General features: G+C 41.3%; 1 long non-coding RNA gene across 1 annotated transcript; it reads left to right on the top strand.

Annotated features, from left to right (window-relative positions):
* Positions 1 to 1199: 1199 nt before the first annotated feature.
* Positions 1200 to 23536, top strand: LOC307033802. The gene is made up of 3 exons (XR_013806651.1): positions 1200 to 1398; positions 16032 to 16143; positions 18981 to 23536. It is a non-coding gene; the product is annotated as an uncharacterized lncRNA (long non-coding RNA).
* Positions 23537 to 23648: the final 112 nt, after the last annotated feature.

Here is a 23648-nt window from a genome sequence, read left to right as displayed (position 1 = left end):
TAATGGATCAAAGACAGCATGTAGCCCCCGCAGTCATCTGCTCCTCATTGATCCATGTGAAGCATTCGCTGCACAGGGACCCCTGGAACATGTCCTTGAGGATTTGATTTAAAAGAAAGCATCATATATCACATTCATTATTGATCCTTTTAAGTCCACTGAATATCGGAGGGTCGTGACATGCCCTGCAATGCATTACATTAAAACACACACAAAAGCTGCAGGACTGCTTTTTATTCTTTGATTTATTTCCAGAAATGTGAATACAATACAGTCTGTATTTGTTTGCTTGCCCTCTTCACCTGAAAGCTCCACCATTGCATTACGTTTGTTACATTTTGAAAAGACGTTTGGCTTCTAATTATTTCCGGCTTCGTTATTTAGAGTCAATTCTGTCTTTCATTTTCATTTGCTTGTTTTAATAAGTGAAATTGAATGTATTTTCAAGTAAGAAATCAATATATGTTGTGTTTTAGTTCAGATGTTGCCAAGCAATTCATCTTAAGAAACCTCCCCCCCAACAAAATGCATACTCTATGTTATTAAAATGTTCCCAAATGTGAAATGAGTGTTCAGATTGATTTAGCCTCTGATTTGTATGAAACTCAAAGCAAAGCCAAGCTGTTATCTAAATGGATATTAGATTCATCTGAAGTATTGTATGACACACACACACACACACACACACACACACACACACACACACACACACACACACACACACACACACACACACACACACACACACACACACACACACACACACAGAGGAATCGATACCATCTCCTGTCTCAGATTTGACCGCATCCTGCCGAGACTCGTCTTATCTTTTATCGTAGCTTATGATCAATATTTCATTACGTATCTATTGTCTATAATAACATCTTCATTAAATTATAATCTGAAGAGCATTAGCACTTATAGATCACAATCCCGATGACATTTATTGCACCGCACAATCCGCCTCTGGAAGTGATGTAAGATGAATTAAAAAGTGGGTAAGCTGATAAATAATGCACGTAACAAAAAGTCTCTACTAAAATATTGAAAGAGTATTTGCCTCGATCTCTTTGTCTTCTAATGTGCCGTTAAACTTTCAAAAACAAGCGCTCCTTCTCTCACATGCAAGCTAATGTTTGATTTATCCACCTAGTGTTTCTCATTGATCAGGTGTGCTTTTCCCCACAGGTGCAAAGGGGGGAAATAAGGAAGAGGGGATTGTTTGGAAGAGGGGATTTGCTTGTTTTGAGACAGACGAGGAAAGAGAGAGGCCTGGCCGCTCACCACAGCGTGAATTAACTATTTTGTGTACCGTGTAAACTCGATCTGGAACAGGAACACTGAGACAAGTGGACTCTGAGGACCAGGAGGATTGTGCTTTCTTCTTCACGACTGCAGGTGAGTTCGAGGATGCGTTTCTTCTTTGCTTGGATTATATGTTGGAGTCTTTCTTGGAGATGGACAACTCTTGTGTGCTGTGACATTTACATTTCCCCACTTATTTTTGTTGGTGTTGTTGCCTCTGGTTGGTACAGATATAAAGAGGTCAGTTTGATTTAGGATGCGTTTCTACTTTGCTTGGATTATATGTTGGCCTTTTCAAATGCACTTTTGGCGTTAGACAATTCTTGTGGACTGTGAAATTGACATTTTTCCAGTTGTTTTTGTTTGTGTTGTTGTTTCTTTTGGTTCCTACAGATACTAAGAGGAACCCAAATATCAGTCCCTCCGTTCTCCAGGTTTTTAACACTTTAGCTGTACTATATTTAAAAGTCAAGCCGATTGTTATAACGTCCCTTAAGTGATGTCCAGTAGCAAGTAGCACTTCTAGGAGTCAAGAAATGGCCGTCTCTGATTGGACCCTGCACTAGTAAAAATGATAAATAGTCGTAGCACTGTACCTCATTGTAAATGCATATGAATTATTCACATGATTAGGACAATGCTTCCTGTTTCCTCCCTGCAGACACTGATTGTCTTTTAATGTTAGCATGGAGCACTTTTAGTATCTCTACGAACTGGAAGTATAACTGGAGGACCGCTGTGTTTTCTTTACCCCTTTGACCTCTTGATGGCACTTTGGAGCAGTGTGTCGCGAAGCAGCTCTTTTTCTGTGAACTGACTTCATCTCCTCTGTAGGAAGTTCCCCCCCCCCTCTTTCCTCCTCTCTCCTTTCGTCCTTCCTTCCTCTCAGCTGGGGTTGAAACTGGCAGAGTTCAAAGGGGAAACAGAACGAGGGCCGGTCTCTCTAAACATCCTGGAAGCTGACTTCCCTTTTAAAATGCTTCTGATTCCTGATACTCCGTTTGACTTCCTGTGATGTTTCATATCTGCACAATGTTGTTTCTGCATACCTCAGAATATGAAACCCTTATTTCAACCCTCCTAATATACGTGCATTTTGAATCAATGTCACTCTTTCTCCACTAGACCTTTTTAAATATTACATCTTAACATTGTAGACATAGATTTGTATTACATAGATGCATTGCTCTAAAACATATTCTCTAAAACAACAAGACATTTGACTGGAAATGTAATTTTAAGATATTTTAAAACCATGTTAAAAATATAATTTCACATGTAAAAATGACATTTGAAATTGCCAAAACGGTCAGATCTCTTTGATTTGATTTCATTGTAGATACAACTGATTGGTAAGGCTACATGTGAATAAGTCATTTTAATGTGTCACTAATAAGATGCATTTCCCACAACGGAACTGATATCCTAAAACAGCGAACAAGTCAACACCAAATGAAGCGTTATTGGGATTAGACCTACTCTAACTTGCTTTTCAAAAACTATTGTAAGATATAAGCATTAGTGACAATGTACATTAGCAACAACAAAGACATCTGCTTCGGAAAAAAGACAGCTGTCAGGAATTCACATACTGTAGTACCACAGTGAATAATACATTAAGAAACAATGTCTTCCACATACTGAAGCATTTGAAAAGAAGCTTGTGAGACTTTGTGGAAGTGGAACATGAGATACTTGTGAAAGGTATTGAAGCTGTCACAAAAACTCAGGTGACTGATGTGACATGTGCCAAAGTAAAAAAAGATCCATCCATGTCCTCACACTGAAAAGCAACAACATAGAAGACCAATTAACAAATGGCTGAAAGAGGCATTTGTAAAAAACCTATTCTATGTATTCTTTTTTTTTTACTACAAGCCACATATTTGAATAGCCTGTTAAATATTTGATTCAGCACCCTCATCAGTTAAGACACTTATTGTACAGTTTTTTTATGTGATGCTTACATTGGACAGCTGTTCAGGAGCAGCTTCTCTCCTACATTAAGTTTTTGCATTAAATATTGTGCTCTTGAATTGTCAATGTAACCAGAAATATATCAAATCAACTTTATTTCTGACTTATTTAAATTGTGTTGCTTTAATTGTATTTTTTTTTTTTAAAGAACATTCTATGTATTCTGCTGCAGACAGATTGAGTGTTTGCTGCTGGAAGGATGTTTAGGTTGTTGGGTTCAATGCGAGGTGACGGCAAATGTTTCATTTAGAACTTCGGGGGTTATTTTGAGTGTTAATTCGACAGCATTGCATAACATGTAAATCCCCCCTACGTACTGCTGCTGCTGGTAGGAAGGTTTCTTGTCAGCCGGGCGGCTTTGATCTCGCTCCAGGTTTGACACATTAGTTATTATCTCCTGTGTGTTTTCCACTTGCTTCCTACACGCTGTGGAGTGGAGATGTGGGGAGGATGTGAGGATGTGAAAGCCAGAGGACGGCAGTGGGAGTCGTTTTCCAGAGGCTTTGCGAGAGAAACGTCGTCTTTCAAGTAAATCTCGATAGAGCGGCGACGAGCAAACTTGCTGACATGTTGGAAAAGTAGAATAAGCAAAAGGACAGTATATGGAGTACAGTAGGTTGGGTAACTTTATTGTGAGTACATTCACTCATTTAAAAACTAAATTCTATATATTTGTACCAATGAAATGACCATACTTTTTCATATCTCTCTCACAGTGACCTGCTATTTGTTTTTACAGGAGCCATGACAAGAAGAAGGGTTACAGTTGACCTTTAGATCATGTCTCTAGTTTCTATCTTGTGCTCTTCACACACACACACACACACACACACACACACACACACACACACACACACACACACACACACACACACACACACACACACACACACACACACACATATATACATCCTGGCGTAGTGCAAGACCCCGTTGATAACGCCTGTGTGTGTCCTTTACTGTAAACACAGATCTGTCTTTTGCATTTTGAAGCCTGGGTGATTGTATTTAACTAAAGAAATCTATATCAGGAATCAGGTAAACGTTTCTGTGTGTTCTGCTCAGTAACTGTTTACGTGTATAAATAGCGCTAATGTGCTTTTGAGAAACTCTGAGCAGCTTGAGAATTTAAACCTGAAATCCTGAAGTGACTCACTGAAGCCTCGCGGAGCACAAACACGACAGCGAGTTGTTGTGACTCCACTTGTGTGACTCTGAGATGATTTTCCTCGCTGGTGGGGACCCAGATATGTCATATCTGGGATGTGTTTTGTAGAAGACTTATATTTTCAAATTGTGAAGCTGCAGACTTTTTACTCCAGTGGCTGAGCTATTTTCCTATTTCATAGATTTGCTTGTCAGATTGTGTAAACATGATGTCCTGCTCCACACACACACACACACGCACATGCACACGCACACGCACACTTTGCCCTTTGGTTATTGCACACAATGTCATTGGAAGGACCTTGTGTGTGTGTGTGTGTGTGTGTGTGTGTCTTCATGTGAGGACAGATTTACTCGTTGGAAAGCGTGTTTACAACCTCCCCTTCGCTGAAGTACAAACATAATTATGGTTCTGAGAGGAGGAATGCAGTATGTGGAGGTTCTTGTTGCTGTTCTTTTTTTTATATATATATTATTATGTTTTGTTTTGTAAGGCCATCTAAAATAAGCTCCTTTGCCCCGAAAGGGAAACGGTTTTCTTTTTGAATAGTAATCAATTCTCCCTCAACCTTTAACCTTTTAAATTAAACCTTAATTTAACTCTCAGATACCCTTCAGCATACCGACCTTATAACGTCGCCTGAGGGCGGCGTGTGGTGCAGTGGGTTGTGCGTTGGTGCTCGGATCAGGGGGTCACAGGTTCAAACCCCGCTGCAGTCAGCATGTCGTTGTGTCCCTGAGACACTTCACCCCAAAGTGCTCCTGTGGGGATTGCCCACAGTATTCGATTCAATTCAAAACCTTTATTCATCCAGGTGAAATCCAATTGAGATCAATGATCTCTTTTTCAAGGGAGACCTGCAGCAGTAGGTTCCACATGAAGACATAAAAACATAAACAACAAAAGGACATCATACAGCAACATTTACAGGGATTACAATTTACATATCTTTCCACATGTACAGGTACCAACTGCATCTGATTTTGTAGCATCCAACCGAGCTTTAAAAACATGTAGTGGTACCAGCTTGGTAATTTTCCTTTCTTTTTGCAGACTGTTCCAAGTTAGTGGAGCTGCACACATAAAAGCTTCCTTCCCTAAGACAGTCCTAGCACTTGGCACATTTAATAAAACCATAGCATGAGATCTCAGGCAATAAGTACTTTCAATTCGCCGAGAGATCAGGGAGCAGATATAAGATGGTACTTTATCCAACATGGCTTTGTAAATGAAAAAGTACCAGTGACTGAGCCTCCGTACAGGAAGTGATGGCAAAACCGCCTTGGTATACAGGGTACAGTGATGCGTAAGTGCTTTACAATTTGTCAAAAATCTCAGTGCGCTGTGATACGCAGCATCTAACTCGCTCAGGTAATTGGCAGGTGCATTCATATATAACAAATCACCATAGTCCAGCACAGGTCAAAAGGTCACAGAGCCTTTTCCTGGCCTCAAGCGAGAAACAGGACTTGTTCCTGTAAAAGAAACCTAGCCTAACCCTCAGCTTTTTAAGCAGGTTATTGACATGACATGTAAAAGAGAGACAATCATCAAGCCAGATACCCAAGTATTTGTAACAGGTAACCACTTCAAGTTGTATTCCTTGCGTAGTTACAATATCCAAAGCAGTCTCTGGTGTATTTTTAGCTTTAGCTTTAGAAAAGAGCATTACCTTGGTTTTATCCACATTTAAAAGAAGCTTGAGTTCAGAGAGCTGAGTCTGAATAATGTTAAAAACAGCCTGTAATTTAACAACAGCCTCGTTAATCGAGGGACCTGCACCGTACATCACGGCATCGTCCGCATAAAAATGTAAGGTTGCTCCTTCGACATTTTCACCTAAACTATTAATATATGGAGAATAAAAGCGGACCTAAAACAGAACCTTGTGGAACACCATTCGTGATTTTTAACCCATCAAACTGAACACATTGGGACCTTTCAGAGAGGTAGTTCCCAAACCACCCCACTGCATGGCGGGATATGCCTATACTGACTAGCCTCTGCTTCAAAATGCGATGATCGACGGTATCAAAAGCTTTGGATAAAAGCGTCTAACAAGTCATGTAATAATGCAATGTGTGATGAACATGTTGTGCATGGGTTACATGTGTGGTATTGTTTAACAGTTCTCTTGTATTTCTGCTAGATGAAGCATATTTTTTATCTATATTGAATTGCATCTTTATGGTTTTTATGGGATTTACTTCATAGAGTAGCAAGAGACTCATCCTTTTTTATGATCTCTGTTAAGAGGCCCTCTGATGCTCCTTGGGTTTTCCCTTTCCTGTAGTGTGTTATATAAGTTTTTGTGGTTGTATAATAATTAGCATATCATTGTCCAGTGAGGACTTATCTCCTCGGCTCTCAAAGGAGTTTTTATTTTGCCATGACGTAACACAATATGTTTCGATTTGTATCTAATTTGATTCTTGCAAAGGCGTGCAGACACAAACATGCCATGTCCTATTCAAATACCCACTCCTTTTGTCAATAAATTGAAGAAAATTGTGTATTTTGGCATGACACGCAAGGTTTACTCTCACTCTCTTTGTAGTTTCTGAACATATGAAACTCAAAAGCTGAACAAAAGAAAGCAGAATTGACGGGATTATTTAACTCACATGGCGGCGGAGACTGGTGGAGACAAGGCGGGACAAGGGAATCAAACTTAATGTGACCAAGAGGGAAATTACTGTAAGAATTAAGTTGTTCTTTGTCTGATCGTCATCCATAATAAGTTCTCATGCGTCTGCAATCAGCTTGGAGTCCAGCCGCAGCCTTTTGATGGTGAAAGCGACCAGACTGAGGCTTCAGGCTCGTTTTGTTTTGTAGTTACAGGGAGTTAAATCGCGAGTATGTTCCAGGCAGAGGATTAACAAAAGCAAGATGCATATCTCATAATAGTCGTCACTTGTTTTCTCTGCAAAACAAAGGGATCAGGATTAAGTCGGAGAGAGAGGGCTCTCGGCGGTGTTTGCTGAACATGTTTGTACCTTGAGGACTCGAGGAGAATAACAGCAGATTGGCGCCGTCACAGAGAAAGCAGGTGCAGCGTGGGAGGCAAACATCTTACAGATTTACATGTTTAAGTGCTTTCTACCTCCAGTGTCTGGAGATCTTTATGATAATGATAGAAGTGCAGCATAATGTGGAATGTATGCATGCAGAACCAGTTGTCACCTCTGAGACCTTTTAAACGTATTTTCTGCTGACATGCTATGACATTTTAGCTTCATCAAAACCCCCTCAGATGATTTGTTGCTTCTGCAGAGGCAGCAGGCTCGTGAACGTCCTGCTGAGCACTTTCTTTTTTGGACATTAAAAAGCTGCCAGGCTTTTAATAACAAACTCATTATTGGCACAACGGGTCCCCGAGGAAAGAGGAGTGAATAGATCGACACTTAAAAGTGTGATGATACAAGAAGAGGGTTGCAGAAAAACGATCGTCCCTAGAGGTTTCTCAATACTCTAATTTCCCCTCCTCGACTCCTATCCTCGAGACTTAGTCCCGCCCACAGGAGATGCGAGCGGAGGACCGAGGAGTCGAGGAGGGGAAATTAGAGTATTGAGAAACCTCTCCTGACTGCGTATTTTTTTTAACTTTACTTTCTTCTCTTGAGGAATGCACCGAACGCCACTTAAAGTATCAATCATGAATCTATCTTTAATTCCTCCTCTTTGGGAATAGAAATATGGTCAATATAAGTGCACAAGTAAAATCCAACACCAGAGAGACATGTAGTTCTGTTTTAGTAAAAGTAGATTTCAGTCTCGAAATTAGTTGTGAAGTGTTTTTTGCCAATTAAACTTCAAAAGTTATTTAATGCTGTGCAACTTCAAGAGGAAATTTAATCTCACGTTTTCTTTTTATGTTATTTCTGTTTTGGCTCCATTTAATCCGTAGTTGGAAAATTGGATTCGGAAATTATATTTCATGAATTTCTTTTTTCAAACAAGTAACATGTGAGTGTGCAGAATCTAAAATGTGCCTCCTCATTATCTCGAGTCCATGTTAATATAAGCTTCAGAGGATCTTGTAGGCTTGTTCCTTTTACAAAAGCCAGGCTAGATGTTTCCCCCTGTTTCCGGTCTTTATGCTAAGCTAGGCTAACCCTGGCTCTAGCATTTGCGTGATATCAATCTTCTCACCTAACTGTAACCAAGAATGTGTAGAGTATCAACATGTGAACCAATGTGGTCAAGGGATGAATGTCCATGTTTGTACTAGTGTTTGTCTTTTTAAATGTTTTTAACGGAGTACAGGGTGTACTTTTATCAGTTCTTTTATTAGAGATGTGTCTGTTGTCTGTGTTTGCTTTAAGAGTGTGTCAGGATGGATCCCTTGTCTTTTTATCTGCAAACTAAATCTACCTACGGGGACAAATAAAGAACCTGAATCTGGGATGTATAGCTACAAAAGGAAATAAAAGCATCCTCACTAAGTCATATTCAGTGGTCATTATTAAGCATTTCAGAAGCAGTACCAAAAAACCATCTCTACTTGCTGCATCTTTTGGTGCACGGCCATCAGAAAGATGCCTACTGTAACACTCGCCTGGTGACCCATAAAAACAGGGACTGGGCGGCTGCAGAGGCGCCAGATGTGGGCAGGTGCCTTCTTCCCCCTGAGCAGGTGGTTAGAGGCGAGCAGTGACAGGCCGCTGTGGGGAAATGACGCTGCTGATGTGAGTGGACAGAGTGTCACTGCAGAGCACGGTGGTCTCTACAGCCCGCTGTCACATCTGCTGAACCTCAGTGGACGCTGCAAAGCAAGGATGTCTTTGAAACACTCTGAATGCATGCTCCAACATCCTGGATTTCAATTAAGTAAACTCACAGCATGGTTGGAAAGAGAAGTGTGCACACAAAGCTGGAACACAGGGTCTAAAAATGTCCATTTCTAAACTTTTGAATGATTTTAAATTTAGCACGTTGGCGCATAATGTCTTATTTCCTAATTGTATCACAGAAATATAGATTATCATGCTTAGAGGGGCTGCCTCTACACCAATGTGGCTTTTAATCAATAACAATGTGTTTACTTTCTTTGAATGTGGACGCTGCAAAGCAAGGATGTCTTTGAAACACTCAGAATGCATGCTCTGTCACTCTGGACTTCAATTAAGTAAAGATTTAAAAGAGAAATGAGCAGAAAAAGCTGAAACATAGGGTCTAAAAATGTCCACTTCAGGGCTTTAAAATGTTTTAAATGATTTTAAAGCTAGCACGTTGCCACCTATGTCTTCTTATCTCCTAATTGTATCACATACACTGGAAGAAATATAGATTATCGTGCTTAGAGGACCTGCCTCGAGACACCAATGTGGCTTTTAATCAATAATAATGTGTTTACTCTCTTTGAATGTGTAAGCCTTGACACAATATTGATGAAAGTGCACTTTAACATGCCTGCCTGGGATCGTATGTATATATTTACAGGCTTCAGCTGCTGTCAATCAAACTGAATTCATGTGAAGTTTTCAAATAACAAGATCCCTACCCTGAGTCTCTGAGTCAGTGGATAGGAAAATGGCATGCTGTGCATTGATTGCTCTCAGCTTTCCTCCTCATTTAATGAAACAAGAGTTGTGTTTTCCTTTCTCTCGGCTTCCTTTTGTTTCCTGCCTGTTTGAGGGAAGTGTTGCAGCGAGCCACGGATTAAATGAGCAGTGACATATTCCCGCAGGATGCTGTATGATATCTCACAGAGCCAACGTTTTGCACACTCTGTAAAATGGTGATAAGGCCGCTTATTGCTTTTAAATGAATTTGCTTCAGAGTTAATTTGTCTCATGCCACACCACAATTTCTGGTCGTGCTATAAGTTCAATTATTCCAAATTGCACGTGCGTTAATGGAGAATAGTTTTCTTTGCATAGAAGAAAAGCTGTGAATGACTTCATGTTGTTGTTTAAGACGCGTGAGGCCTCAGGGTGTCAGTGCAGCACTGCTGAACACTTCCTGTATCAGCGCTCTGTGCACAGTCACCACGGTTTAGTCCCAGACTGACACACGGGCAGCTGATATTTTAAATATGGAGACTTCATTAGACTGTGCTGCAGCAACTGCTCGTGTGTGTGTGTGTGTGTGTGTGTGTGTGTGTGTGTGTGTGTGTGTGTGTGTGTGTGTGTGTGTGTGTGTGTGTGTGTGTGTGTGTGTGTGTGTGTGTGTGTGTGTGTGTGTGTGTGTGTGTGTGTGTGTGTGTGTGTGTGTGTGTGTGTGTGTGTGTGTGTGTGTGTGTGTGTGTGTGTGTGTGTGTGTGTGTGTGTGTGTGTGTGTGTGTGTGTTAATCTGATCACTGTCACCGGTCGTCAAGGCTCTGCAGACTAATGTCGCTGCAGCTCGGAGCGTGAGGAACAATGTGAGGAGGAAGGAGAGTAACGAAGTGCTTCCAACAGCATTAATGTGCGCTGACTGAGAAACTCATTTAGTGACGAGAGGCTGAGATAAACAAAACATCTCAAATCTGAGTTTTCTGGAAATAATACAATTCTGCAAATGGCGTTACACGAGAGGCTAAAACATTGTACATTTTTTAACCTGGCTTTCTCCAAAATGTACATTCCTCTTTTTGAAATGCATGCAAAAAAACAAAAACAAATATTGAATGCAAACTACCTCGTTTGCATATTTCAACATTTCATTCATTCAGAAAACTTGATTTTAATTTTAGCAAAGAGGTTTTTTTTAACTAATACACTTTTTTTTAAATCTAATTGATCAAAAAATGCTTTTGTTTGTATTTTCCAGTTGATTAGAAATGAATAGTATCTTTTCCACGAAACATGCTGGAAAAGTGTTGTGGAGACATCCAGGTGTTAATAATAGAGGAATAAATAGCTTTCCCTGCACGGTACAAGACATATCAAATATTGTTTATTGCTATATATTGAAATATTACATTTATGGGGACTTTTTTCTCAGTAAAAATCCTGCTCTCTGTATCCAAGGGAGACGCAATGACCTCCACATGAAATAACTTTGGGTGCGTTGATGTTTTCTTTCCTCCGTTCACCTTCATTAATAACGTTACACAAGGTCAGGTGGTGGAGCAAGACACCACATCTGTCCAAACACACAGGATGTGGGAAGGTGCTTAAAAGACACTCCACTGTGACTAAGAATCTGTGAATGCTTTATAGTCATGTTAACAACTTCACAGTGTTAGCATAGCATAGCTGTTTCTTTGAGGAGAAGAATCAGCTGCTGTGTGAACTATAACTTGACCTCCATCATGCTGACGCATCGTGACTTGTGACCGACTTCTTCCTCCTCCAAGACAACCCTTAATATGATCACAAGCAAAGGTCAAAGGTCAAGTCAGAAATCCCCCACAAACACTTGCGTTTCGTGTAAACGTCTCTTCTTGTCGGACAGCGTTTCATCTCAGAGCTCCAGCAGATCGTTCCAATGAGACGATGCAGGATGTGATTCATTCTGCTTGTCAGCTGTAGTCGATGCACAATGTGACTTCTCCCGTCGCCATTGTTTCATTCTCATGGTTTTTTTGTTTGTTTACGAGTAAAACCAGCTTAAAGTGATGATACAAACTGAACACGATGGGGCCAACACACATCCTGCGTGTTCACCGTGTAGCATTAGCTTCAGTGTGACTGTGAAAGCAGATGAAATGTTTTGCATGATCCCACTGATTCAGCATGTTGAAACGATCCTGTCCGCAGCCCTTTGTTGCTGCGGTTACTGCTCTCAGTGCTTATTTTACAAAAGGGGGTTTCGGTTCAAGGGGCAAATGTGTGGTTTGTTAACAAGGAAAATCTCATTTACTTTGAGTTCAATCAGAACAAGATGTGAAACTCTACAAATAACATAAAATAGAAGACTTTTTTTTTTGCCCCTCGCAAACCCCATTACCCTGCTCGACAGCATGCTGGAATACAGACGTGAGAATGGATTTGCCGTCATTCTTGTCAAACATGGGGTCATGCAGCGAGCGCATCAATCAGCTCGTGCTGTGATGGAGGACTTGTCGTCTCCTTTGAGAGAAGAAATAGAAAAAGCAGAGCTCAGTGGGACGGAGAGGTCGTCTTGTGCAAGGTCACCAAAGTGCCACTGGGTAATCGAGTGGCGCTCTGCTGGTACCTCCATCTCTCAGGGGGAAAATGAATCCATTTCATATCACGGCTGGTTCTGTTTAGTGGGGAACAGAAGCAGCCTGACATTACAGGCCATTTTGGATGCTCAGCAAAAACATGCTTTGACAGTAAGCAAGACAGAGATGGGGGTTTATCTGCAGGGAGGAATGGCGGCGGCCAGATGTACAAACCCTCGGCGAGGCGACAAAAGAAAGCACTCTCGCAGCAACCAAAGTGCTGTACTTTCGCCGCGAGTGCATCAGCGAGGAAGTGAATGCATGTTATTTGCCCATTACCTTCAGGCTCAGAACTGCTGATGGTGAGGCTTTCTATATTGTAGGAGCCTCTCCATCCCATCAGTGCCTTGTCACAAGCAATACAGCTGCTTCTTCTGATAGCTTTCTTTCATTTACCCCGCTCTGTGTTTGTTCTGGAGAGGCCATCAGCTTTCAACAATGTCTCTCTGAGGCCCCACCTGTCCTTGACCCTCATCTTCTGTGTGTGTGTGTGTGTGTGTGTGTGTGTGTGTGTGTGTGTGTGTGTGTGTGTGTGTGTGTGTGTGTGTGTGTGTGTGTGTGTGTGTGTGTGTGTGTGTGTGTGTGTGTGTGTGTGTGTGTGTGTGTGTGTGTGTGTGTGTGTGTGTGTGTGTGTGTGTGTGTGTGTGTGTGTGTGTGAAAATAAGCAATGGACGGTGACATTTTGTGTGCAGAGGTAAAGGGTAGAGTTGTTTAACCTTTGCAGAGTGAGGAGGAGTAGAAGATGGGCGAGTATCTACAGCAACAATCATTTGAGGATTCGCTGAGCATATTTACACATGGCTGCACACTTCCTGGCAGAGAAGTGGAAAAACCCATTTGTATCTTGAGCCTTAGAGAATAAAACACACTTTATTTCACAAGAAGGGGAATAGTTTGGCGCTTTTTACTCAAAAGTTGGATCCAAAGGAAGCTTACCTTGCATTAAAATATATATGAAGTGTTGACAAACTGGGAGGCAGAATTATTTTGGACAGAGCCAGGCTAGCTGTTTGCAGTATTTACGCTAAGCTAAGCGACTCACACAGGCCCGGACTGGCCATGGGGAGGACCGGGAGGTTCCCCGATGGCCTGGCCTGCTAAGTGGCCTGCTGGCCTGAGGAATCTTTTTTTTTATGTATGTATTGTGAACGCAACGCAGCGCAAATGTGGGTCTGACTCTGCCTCACAGAGGGTGACTGGCTGTCTACGTGATGTGGCCTGCCAACATGGCCACTTTCATACAGATCATACACTACTGCCCTCGATTGGTCTCTGTGAGAGACTGATAACTACAGCTCAGGTGAGGTAAAGGACTGTGTTTAGATAGTTAACTTAGTCTAAGTTCTCAGTGGGTCTCAAACGGTTTTATGTAAACACATATTTCCATTTGACGGGGGAGTGATTAGTAAAATATGCATTAATAATAGATTAAAAAAAATTAACTAGGTGAAAAAAGGTAAGATACACTTTAAAAACTTGTTGAGAGCTAAAACTAGTCTTTGCTGCTGCCTCAAAGAGGAGCAGGGGGGAGAAGAGAGAGACAGGAGAGGAGGGAGAGGAGCAGGGGGGAGCAGGGGGGAGAGGAGGGAGAGGAGGGAGAGGAGCAGGGGGGAGAGGGGGGAGACGGGTGAGGCTGGTTCAGGAGCACAGACACACTCAAAACTATAAATGAACCAAAAACAAATAAATAAACAAGTTTCAATGTTTCTTCATATTGGATATGGGATGTTATTGGTTATGGCCATGTACTTATGATTATTTAAATGTATACAGTTCTGTTTCATATGGGTTTAGTCTCTCTTTATTTCCCCCTCAAAATGCACCAGATTGATGCATTTAATTTAAGTCCAACATTTAAAAAAAAAATCTTACCGGGGGAGCATGCCCCCGGACCCCCCTAGAGGATTTGAGGTCCACCTCCACTTACAATATGTTCACATGGATAGGTTCCTAAATAGATTTGCACTTTTTTCTAAAAATAGTAACCCATGTCCATATGTTTATTCCGGGGTAGTAGATTTAAAGTTTAGGGCTATCACTATGGGCAGCAACGCTGTAAATATTGACAAGTAAATCCAGGAAAATGGCACAAAAGCAAACTGGGAGTGGCCTGGCTGGGTGTATAATTCCCGGCCTGACTTATCGTCCCAGTCCGGTCCTGGACTCACTCCTTCACATTTAGCCAGCAGAGTGTTTAAAACCGTCTGAACATCCTTCTTAGCTACAGCATGCAGCTGTACCTGCGTTCACTCATTGCATTGGAATTATAGAGCAACCCTGAACACAAATCTGTGTCTGTGTTGCGTGTCCTTCGCCGTCATTTAAAACACACGACCGAGAGGCTTTGTAATGTGCTGTCACAACCTATTTACCTCCTTCATGTGGCTCTGCTGCCGCACCGCGAGTGCCCAGATGATGGATTTGATATCTGTCACTGTGTACTGTTTGATTATAATGGTTATAATCCACACGATCATACTTTCATTAGTTTTTCACTCTTTTTAGATCAAATCGAACTGACTATGTGACATTGAGACTATACAGCCAGCAGCCAGTTAGCTTAGCTTAGCTTAAAAAATAGATACAGGGAGAAAAACTACTGTATGATTCCTTTTACATTAATTTGTAAAATGAAATGTAATATTCTGAAAACCTTATTATATAAAATGTATAATGATTATTTTTAGAGTTAGTCTTGCTTTGTCTAAATGTAACAAAGTCTGATACCAGAACCAAGCATTGGGTGGTGAAAGATGCTGAAATGCTTCGTGGAGCTGAGATAAGATGGCCCGCAAAATTCATGCATGCACAGTAATAATCCTGTGTCCTGTAAAAACGCTGCTAAAACACAGGCTGTATACGCAGATCTCAAAGATGAACTAGGATTTTACATATGGTTGACAGACAGCAGAGATTTCTATGAACCATATACATTTATGATCCAGATCACAAAAAACGCTTGGTGACCACTCCCATCACTTCCATCATCCAAGGATTAGTGCAAATCAAATATCCACATAAATGCATGCAGAAGAGTGAAAATGCACATGTCAAAGGGACATGGAAGTATTAGGGGTGGTCACAAGCTGACACACACACACACACACACACACACACACACACACACACACACACACACACACACACACACACACACACACACACACACACACTATATTATGGACTCGAGACAATGAAGGTTACACATAGTGTCCATGTCTTTTTTTACATCTCAAACCACATATTTCAGTTTGTTTTTCCTCCGTTATAGATTACCTGTCTATCAAACTTCCCTAAAGTAAGAAAAGTCACACACTGATATGTGAGTTTTCCACATAACTTCCACAGTTTCCACAACAGCGATGAGATTATGATCGTCTCGCCGGAGGAGAATCACAGCAATCAGCATCGCCTGAATCCGGCACAGCTTCTCTCTCTCAGAGTATTGATCTGTTTCCTCTTCCCCAGGAGATCCTGACCAATTTGGGCAACCATATGAGTCTTCTCTGCTGGGGAGGATGCCGTGCCGTATGGAGGATATATCCTGGGTGGAGAGGGAGCTGTGGGAAGATTAAAGCAGGTAGGCCTATTGATTCTCCGATAGACGGCAGTGAGGTGGACATTGATTGGGCAAACAGCCACTTTCTGACCTCAGGGTGCACTGGGTGAATCAATGACTGTAATCCAGTGGGAGAAGTGAAGAATGAGACGACTGCTCCCAAATGTTCCTCTAGTTTATAGTTATTTCACAGCTTTTTTTTAATCGGAAAAGTGTAAAGAATTAGCTTCATTTATTCGCTGGATGTTTCAGTTTGTAAATTATATCCTGTTGCTGCTATTTTACAATTTTTTTGTTAACTTGAATATCAAGACAATGAGATTCTGGGCCGTCTTTCTTACGCCCAAATAACCTAAACGCATACATTTGTCTGTTTAGTCAAATTCATTCAGTGTACCGCTCCAGATGGATTATTTTGACCTTTTGAAATGACTGAGCGATCAATACTGTAATAGAAACAGTTCATCTGCTTTCATATTCATGAGGGGCCCAAAGAGTGGAGTGCATAATATTAATGTACTTTAACCTCATTTAGTCTTACATTTGTTATGAACTGAGACACAGGACACAGGACCCAAAAGCAGGACTCGAAGACATTTGTCCAAAAATAGAATTTTGCTTAATAACAAAAAACTAAGATGTACATCAAAACAAAACTCACTTGGCAAAAGCTCTAAATCTCAAAGTAAAGTGTCAGGAGTCAAAAGGCCCAGGTTCTCACGACATGAAACATAACAAACTGACAAGGGAACAAAGAAACACAAGGGCTGAGGGAGGATTGGCACAGGTGAAAACTATCAGGGCAGGGCCAAGCAATCTCAAGGGCGGGAAACACACAAAGGCAGGAAATGTGGGATCTGGAATCATGTCTGGAATGAGAGGGAAGGATTACTTTCAAAATAAAAACAGGAAGTGACAAGATCTAAACAAAAGACTAGAGTACAAAACACAACTTAACCTAACATAACTGTTGAGTCACAACAACATTGTATACAAATAAATACTCATTCAGTTTCAGAAATTAGCTTTACAGTCCAAAAAGTGCATGTGGGTTAGTGCACATTATTTCGTAACTAAAGGATAATGAAACAAGGATAAATCTAAGAGGACGTTCTTCATGAAAATGTGAACTAATGGTGCATCAAAAAGCATTTGATTTAATATTTATAAAGTTAAGTAGAGACAGATTAAACAAGACACATTTCAGTTTCTTCCAGAAGTTGCAGAACTTTGGCACCTTGTTTACATTCAAACTACTAAAAAACATTCCCATCGTGAATCAACCTATTTCCATTTTGAATAAGAAAATAGTCGACGACACTATTGCACGTATACGAATCTATGCATATGTCCTGAATTTAAGACCCTATTATAGCTCAGAGCTTAGTTAAGGAATGGAAACACACGACCCACATTGCATCTTAATGTCATCGTTTCATAAGATGCCAACGCCTGCGAGGATTTGTCTTTAATGCATGTTTTAAAATGGATTGGTCTACATTAAAACCAGATCTTTATGGCCATTGTATTTTTACCCGGCAACAGAAAGGCATTATAGAAAAGCCAGTCGGATCATTTCAAACACCGTCCTGATTTCTCTCTCCACCTGTCACCTCTAACAGCTGCAGGGAATTCAAAATGCTCGCAGGTTGCTGAAGGTAACGTGACCGGATCAGAGATACCCCAACAAATTAGGTCAGCGCTAGTCGGATCGTTGCTCCTGTCTGATTGAGAGAGGTCAGCGCTCTCACCTTGTCTGGCAGACCACACACACACACACACACACACACACACACACACACACACACACACACACACACACACACACACACACACACACACACATTCCTGTATTACTGTACGCAGGCTCCAAAGCCAGGAGACAAAGCCGGCGAAATATAGCAAAAGCAATACAGTCACGCTCCAACGCTCAGCACTGTACCCCCGGCCGCAGACTGGGAAACAGAAAACCCAGTGAAGTGTGGCGGCGTTCCGGTTTATAGAGTAAAGAGGAAGGGGCATGTGCACACTTTGATATGTCACAAGGCCTTTATTTAATGATGCTGCAGAGCAAAGGTTACCTGGACTACAGGACAGCGCTCCTACGAGATTATTCCAACAACAAAGAAAGAAACACATTAGGATGCCTCAAGCATCTTTTATCAATATATATTTGTATATTATCAACGATGGATTAAAACACAGAACAGGAAGAATTGGCACCAAACTCTCCTGTTCCCCTAAGCTTTACAGTTAGTTTGAACTTCTTTACACACTTCGTTTTGGTTTTTCCGTTTCAATGTTTTGTATTTATTGAGACAAAGATGATACGTTTAGCACGCCATTAAGTCAATGCTGTTTCCCTCATCTGTACACGTTCACATTCCTTTTGTAGAGTGACATTATTCTCTACATTAGCATTCTCTCTGACCTTTCATTTGACTTGAAACACATGTAGAAAGCCGTAAGGTCCCAACAACCCTCGACCTTTGTGGAATTAGAGTTGTGGTCGCTCAGCGCTTCTCAAAGGTGCTTCGCCCCTCGGCTCAGTATCATGCTGCTGTGTTTAATCCAACCATGAGGAGTTAAATCAGCCCTGGGGTGCCTGATGTGTGATGCACTTATTGGACCACCTCCAGCTGTCTGCTACCATTACCCACCCTCATGTTTAATATCGCTGGTCAGCTTTCTGAAGGCTAATTGAATTGTTTTAGTGCTACCTGGTTGGTTGGCGAATGTGTGTCAGGGATACATTTCACACTGTCTTTCTATAGAGCTACAAACAAACAGATTATTTATTAGATATCTTAGGTTGACATCCTTCTTCCCTTTGTTTTCCCTCCATTGTATAATCCCAGTGTTGTCTCAGAGCCCCATGTGGTGTGTAGGTGGCTCTCGGGCAGGATGGCGATCATCGGAGCGTGTGACGGATCCAAAGAGACATCTGACATGAACACATCAATACACATTAAGCTTCACACTGTTTGGACTTGTTTAGCTTCTTGCTCTGATGTGCATGCATCTTTCAAAGCCTTTCTGGTGATATTATTGTCTTGAGAAACGTGTTTTTAGGCAACAAATCCATCAGGGTTTTTATGTTTGCTATGAGGAATAGTTTCATCCTCCAGTGGTTTGGCAGCAGTGAGATTAGCTAATGCATTACCGTTGGGCGTAGAGAGTGAAAAGCCCTCTATCAAATTGTGTTAGAGTCACAGGAATGGTCGCCTATCGCACTGGGATGCCACCCTCATATATCTGACAAGGACTATGATCCTCTGTGGTTTAAAATGGGAACTGAAAGCACAGGTTAGCAGGGCACTATGAGCCGTGGCATTACAGAGCCTTTCCGCACCCTTTGTGCTCCATGCCGTCATCACAATGCCGTCTACTGTCCTTCAGCCTATGGAGGGGTTTCTCACATGGCCTGACTTGTGAATAATGTTTCTGCTGCCTGGTATCAGATATCTAAATATTTCAATGCATAAGGCTACTTTCTGCAGGTTTGGACAGTGCAAACACATCTTCAGGTCATCATATACAAATAAGAAAGAACAAAGAAGTTCTTTTTTATAGCTATATCTGAAACAAGTTGATAGGCATTTAGTTAGAACTGGATATGACCATAAATGCACCAGGGTTTGGTTATAAAATGTATTTATTTTGAATCAACTGACCATTTAGTAGTTTGTAAAACCAGTTATTTCAGTGCTCGTCCAGCTTCAGAGGATAACATTACAGTTAAGTCTGAAGAAAATATGCCAGAAAACTGTCAAATTGTGGTTGATCGCTTCATTAGTATTCAAGCTGTTTTCCTGCATGTACACACAGCACATCACACATACTCACTTTTTCCATAAGCTTCTCAACCAGCCCCTTTTAATACGCACTCCAGTCATGTTGTCTGTTTCCATTTGTCCCTGCGTCAGACGTGACAGAAGTTGGATATTTGTCCACACTTTCTGAGAGCTTTCTCTGTCGACACTGCACACACACTGTAATCCGAACAGACAGTGCTGAGACAGTGGCAAGGTTTTACGTGCCTTCACAAATGTCACCCTACCTCTGGTCCCTGAGTGGTGACGAGCGCTGACACACACATGCACAGATGTACATGAGGATATAAGTTATAGAAACATTTCCTGCGGGTTCAGCAGATCCAGAGGCAGCGGTTATCTCACTATCTGAGTTAAATGTCAGTGGAAGGACTGGAGCAAAGTCGGGAAAATGTTGCATCAAGGCGTGGTTAAGAGGCAAGGAGATAAGAAAGGAGGAAATAATAACGGCTGGTTCTTTATTCTGTAATTTCTAATCAATTCTACCTCGCTTGGCTGACCTTCATCTTGCTGCGGAAGCTTTTGTGACCAAAGGCTCCTGCTGACCTTCCTAACACCAGGGATATGTTTCTATTGCTTTCTACATATTCGTATTCACATATTGATGAAGGTTGCCTCTCTTTATCTGGATCCTTCCTCTGGTTCATTATACTGCATTTCCTCCCAATGCTGCCAGTCGAAGGATTTCAGCACACTGAAGTCTGGGCTGTGGTGCAAGAAGGGAAAATCCTTACGCATGACGACACCATGTGAGTAATTTCCTGAAATGTTAGACCTTACTCGATGCCAGACACGTACAGGTCCTGTTGCAGGTATTGGTTCAGTGGAAGGAATCACATGCACACAAAGACCCCCGAGTAATTCTGAGGTTTTTCAAAATCAAGGCAGGAGAGGGCTGAACGAAAGCAGTTTTTAATCTCGTACCAAAATGGTCAGAAATGTGTTTCTATTCATAGCTGCTACTTCCTTCTTCTCGGGCTGATGGGAAGAAACTGAGTTGTGAATATCATTTGAACCAGAATGCCATTGGAGCACGCCTGCATTCATGATATGTAAAGATATGTCAAAGGGCTTAAATGATGACATGCTTGAGTGTTCTCGTATGCAAACCGAGTAGTAATTATCTTCCTCGTAATTACTACTCACCTGAATTTTAATGAAGCCTTTTGCTGCATTAAGGAGCACTTTTCAGGTGTGACGTGTGTGTTACTGAACAAAGTAAAAACCGAGCAATCAGGGGATCATGAGAATCAGTCGTCGGTACAGGTGCTGGTGGTGCAGCTGCGCCCTGAGGCCCTCTGTACATATACATACGTAATGTTATTCACCCTGTTCAACAGCAGACACCCATACCTCATTAGTGGCTGCAGCCCTGGGGCAAGCAGCCGGGAAAAAGGCATAATTGCACAGTTCAGCAGCTCTGACAGCGCTCTGAGCTTTTTTGCAACAGACTTGGACAAATGAGCATCAGGTGAAGCACCGATAGTAATATTCGGATGTCTCTGACCCCTCATGTCACAACTCATCGTAAGTCACGGTGGCTTTCTGCAGCACGACAGGCTCACCTGAGATCATTGAGAGGGGGTAAGTCGAGGAGTGGGACTGATGAGGTGTCAGTCACTTTGCAGAGAGCGCATAACATATTTTAAATGTTTCCAAATGGGTCATTTTGAATTATAACTTTAACCTACAAGTGTGTTGCATTGCTGTATGAGCTAAGCGGTTGCACTCTTGCCAAATGTCCTGATTTTACCCGGGAGTTTCTCTTTTCTTATTGTCCAATCCCTGTTCCTTGGATCAGTGTTCTCCTGTATTATTATGACACATTATTACCCTTTGTTTCATTTGGACACGTCCTCCTCAGTACGTGGGATACATATAGAGACATTAAGCACAGTCCTCCTAAGGTGCAAGGCCAAAAATAGATAAATAAATGAAAACTAGTGAATGTTAGGTTATGACATACAGTAATGCTATTCTATGAAAGTATTTAACCTGAAGATGGAGCTGAAGTTTATTTATTATGTCTCTGAAGCTGACATTAACTGCTAAAAACCAACATGTTAGCAATAGCATGCATGTGATAGCACTTAGCTCTCAGCACTGTTTTTGGGCCTCACAGCTGCTGGCACGTCTGCAGACTCTTAATTCTTGTTGGCAGTGTTTTGGAATTATTAACAAGCCAACATGTTTTATTAAAACAGAAATCATCTCTGTGCTACTTTCTGGGGAGATATCATCCCGCTTGCAGCTGGTGCTTATTTGTAAAAATGGATTCCAAAATGCTCTGAGCGTTGTCGGTAGTGCTGAACTCTTCAATTATTTTCCATGTGCTACCCCGGGGTTTACAGTCTCTAATGAGGTAGCACTGTGATTCTGCGTTCATATAATCATGCATGTTTCGGAAGGAGCTGTTCATGCATTTTGACCATGCTCATCAAGTTAGGTCAATCGGGGGGAGAACATGGATGTTGGGTTTAATATGTAAAAGATTAACCCCATAAATGAAATCAGTTTAGAAGGGAAGAACTTATAAAAACAGTCTTTCTAAATATCCCACCCTGGAGAGATGGAGATGTGATCTTAAGGGCAGGAGAAATGCGGCTGCAGAGATATAAGAAGGTTGTTTTAATGCCCTTCGCAGGAAAAAGACCAAATGTATATGCAATGGAGACCTGAAGAGATGATACAATGAAAATGGTAATTGTCTGAACTATTTAACATAACAGGATATACTCTCGTAATACAAGGAAATATACATAATACTTTTACACATCTTGGCCAGGCTACCAAGCAAATATCACGCCACAGTTTTGAATATCTTTCAGGTTAATAGGTGCAAAGGTCAGCGATATGTTTCTAGTAGTGGCCAAGAACAAAACAGGACGGAAGAAACCTGGGGATAAAGGGGGTTTTAAAGCCTTACACACCAGGGTTTTAAATCCTACACGAGCAAGCATGTCTAAAAATGTCAGATGGTACAGGGTCTCTGACAAAACCCGTATCCCTGCATTTCTTGTAGGTTAGTCATCCTGACATAGCGACGACATGATATAGACCTTTAATGGCTCTGCCTGTTTCATTGGTTTCAAGACGGGTAGCTCAGGATGTGTGAGATGGAAATGTGTTTTTTGACAGTGGATGAATTGTTAATATAAAAGTGCTGATTCCAGACAAGACCCTATGTGGCTTGTCAGTGCAGCAATAAAAAATAAATAAAGACTTCGACTGACTCATGGCTTTGTCTGGAGGTCTCGCTGCACCTCGGAAAACCAGTCACTGCTGTCCAGGAAAAAGCGTTTTCCTAGAAAGGGCAACAAAAAATCATGACCCTTCAATCGGTTCAACTCCACATTTTAATGGTTGCTTCCTTGGCTCATGCCTCATCCTTCCACTAAGTTTCATGAAAATCTGAGATGTATTTTTTCCATTATTATGCTGACAAACACAACCGTTTTTATTTTGTTTTTGCCTAGTTTTCGTCCATTGGCTTGTTTATTTGTTTTTCTTTGTTGTTTGTTTTGTCCTTGTTGCGTTTTACATTATCGTGTCCTCCTTCTGTTCTGTATTTGTTTTGATATTTTATGGAAAAACTGACAAATTCATTTACATTAAACTAAAATGGTGGAGCTTTAATGTCAGTTGAGCTGCATATTATCTCACTACAAAACAGAAAGTGTAACATTTCCATTT

Source organism: Notothenia rossii, assembly GCF_949606895.1.
Source record: "Notothenia rossii genome assembly, chromosome: 3".
Classification (NCBI taxonomy): Eukaryota; Metazoa; Chordata; class Actinopteri; order Perciformes; family Nototheniidae; genus Notothenia; species Notothenia rossii.
This window is presented reverse-complemented; position numbering and strand designations above follow the sequence as displayed.